Source organism: Dasypus novemcinctus, chromosome 18 (genome assembly GCF_030445035.2).
Source record: "Dasypus novemcinctus isolate mDasNov1 chromosome 18, mDasNov1.1.hap2, whole genome shotgun sequence".
In the NCBI taxonomy this organism is placed as follows: domain Eukaryota; kingdom Metazoa; phylum Chordata; class Mammalia; order Cingulata; family Dasypodidae; genus Dasypus; species Dasypus novemcinctus.
In genome coordinates this window covers 38,809,788-38,812,527 of record NC_080690.1, presented here as the reverse complement: position 1 = coordinate 38,812,527, position 2,740 = coordinate 38,809,788, and positions in this window count along the sequence as shown.

Here is a 2,740-nt window from a genome sequence, read left to right as displayed (position 1 = left end):
AATATTTATAATTATGCAACTGGTTACATTTATTAGAAGCCTTTATTTCTCTATGCCACTTTGTCTGGTGTCATTTCCTTTTAGTCTGAAGAACTCTCTGTAGTATTGCTTGCAGAGCATGTCTAGTAGTGATAATTTCCCTGTTTTTGTTTATCTGGCAATGTCATAAACTCCCTCTTATTTTTGAAATATAATCTCTATGGATATAAAATTCTTGGGTGGCAATTGTTTTCTTTCAGCACTTTACTCAACCTACTGCCTTCTTGCCTCTATGTTTTCTGATGAGAAATTGGTGCTTAATCTATTTGGGACTTCCTTGTACGTGACAAGTTGCTTTTCTCTAGCAGCTTTCAGAACCCCCTCCTTGTCCTTTGCAGTCTACATTTTGATCAATATGTGGCAGGCATATTTTCCTTCAGGTTTATTCTGTTTGGTGATCTCCAGGCTTCTTGAATGTGCATATTCATGCCTTTTGCTAGGTTTTGGATGTTTCCTATCTTTATATTTTTGAATATTGCTTCTGTTCCTTTCTCTCTTCCTTGTCTTTCTGTGACTCCTATAATGCATATAAATGTATGATTGGTGGTATTCCAGTAGTCTTTTAGGCTGTTTTTGCTTTCATAATTCTTTTTTCCTTTCTGCTCCTCAGCCTGACTCATTTCAATTGTCTTGCCTTAAAAATCACTGATTCTTTCTTTAGCACCAACCTGCTGTTGAAAACTCCTGGTAAGTTTTCACTTCAGGTATTGTGGTCCTCAACTCCAGTAGTTTTGTTTGTCTCCTTTTTAAAATTTTTATCGCTTTATCTCTTTATTGAGATTCTCATTTTGCTCATTCATTGTTTTCCTGAAATCTTTTAGTTCTTTCTCTGCATTTTCCTTCATCTCCTTGATCATATTGAGGATCATTTTCTGAATATATCTGAAAGTCTTTTTCAGATATGCCTACAGTCTAATATTCTTCATTGATGTTTTCTGAATTTTTACCTTCTTCCTTTGGAAAGGGCATCATTTCTTATTTCATTGTTTGTCTTGTAATATTTTGTTGCACACTATACATTGTAAAATTTTAAAATGCTAACTCTTGGATTCATTCCCTAAGATGTCTGTTTCTTAAGTTTATATCTAGCTGATAATATGATAGAGATTTTCTTGAGTGTCAGAAGCTAACACAACCAAAGAAACCTAAGCAAAAATACCTTTCACCATCTTTGCAAATTGTCTTTCATTGGCTGGTGCTGTCCATCAGAATTCAACCCTCCTATCAAGAAAGTCAGCCCTAGATGAATGCAAAATGCAGGGTCCTTCCTGTTTCTACTGAGCCTGTGTCTGGTCTTGAGCTAGGGCTTCCTAGTGCCTTAAGAATTCCTCTCTTTACAAGAGTTTTAATGCTCCCTCTACTTCTTAGGAAAAAGACATTATCCCTCTCCTGGTGTTCTACTGCAGGTCTTAAAGCAGGTAAGCCTTTGCTCAAGGACATCCACCTTAAATGTTTCTTACACTGCTCTTGTTGTCGCAAGCTTCTTTTATCTGGAGGACAAATTTCATGGGGTGGGGCATGCCAGAGAGGAGTTTCCCAAGTCAGTCTTTCTCACCTGGAACAAGGCCAGGGACCCACAAAGAGAATGCTAGCCAGCTACAAACAGTCCTATAGAGGGGATGAGGGAGAGGCCTGGGAGGATGCCAGGAGTTTCTTCTACAGCTTCAGAAATCTGCACTTTCTTGACTTGGCAACTGTCCTGCAAATGCAGCCCTTCAACTGTCTTCCACATCTCTGAGGAAGTATATCTTCTTTAAGTCTTCCTCACCATATTTGTCAGGGAGAGTTGAAATAATGGATGTCCTCATGGCGAGACTCCTAGTTTCTGAAATAGCTAATCAAAAGCAGTTGGACTGTGCAACTCCCAGATCTTGGAGATATGGATTTTTTGTCCCTTTCTGGCACCACGAAGCTACACCAGGGCAAGACCCCACTGATGCCTTACACAAAAGTGGGAGATGACCGACAGTAACCATTGCACAGAGACTGCAATTTACTGGTATTTGCCATAATATACCAATCTCTTCTTCCTACTCTTCTCTGTATGCTGTACAGCATTCTACTGAATTCCAGGGTTTTGAAATATTTGATTCAGATAATTCATACCTGTTTAATACTGCTGGTGGAGAGACTGATTTCTAGAGTCTCCTACCCTACCATCTTCCCAAAATTCTCCTTCCCAATAAAGATATTTAGAACATAAACTGCTCAAACTTCAATGAACAATAGGCATCACGCTAATATAATGTGGAATGTGCTAAAATGTTGCATCTGTACTGTTAGTGGCTGTACATGACAGTGATTTTTCAAGAAGAACCAAGTACATGATAGCAGCCTTGTGGAATGGTGGAGGTCAGCATCCCAAAACTGCTTTTGAAAATTATAGCCAATTTCGGTAGTCACAGAAACAAGGGATGCTTTACAGAGCTCAGATGCCAAAGGGCCTTGCTCATTCCTATTATGAATCTAAAAGTAAACAGTGTGCTGTACAACCCCATATGCCCATCAATCATCTGAAACTCATGGCTAGTGCTGTTTTGTGGGATGAGGTACTTTGGAAAGAAATCATCCAGAAGCCAAAGTACACATCTTTTTCTTCCTAAACTTAACAATCATCCCTGCCAGGGGGGTGAAAAGATTGCCTGAGGACAATTTTTGGAAACTTTTTAAAAAAGGTTTACATTTCAGAATCCCTTTTTAG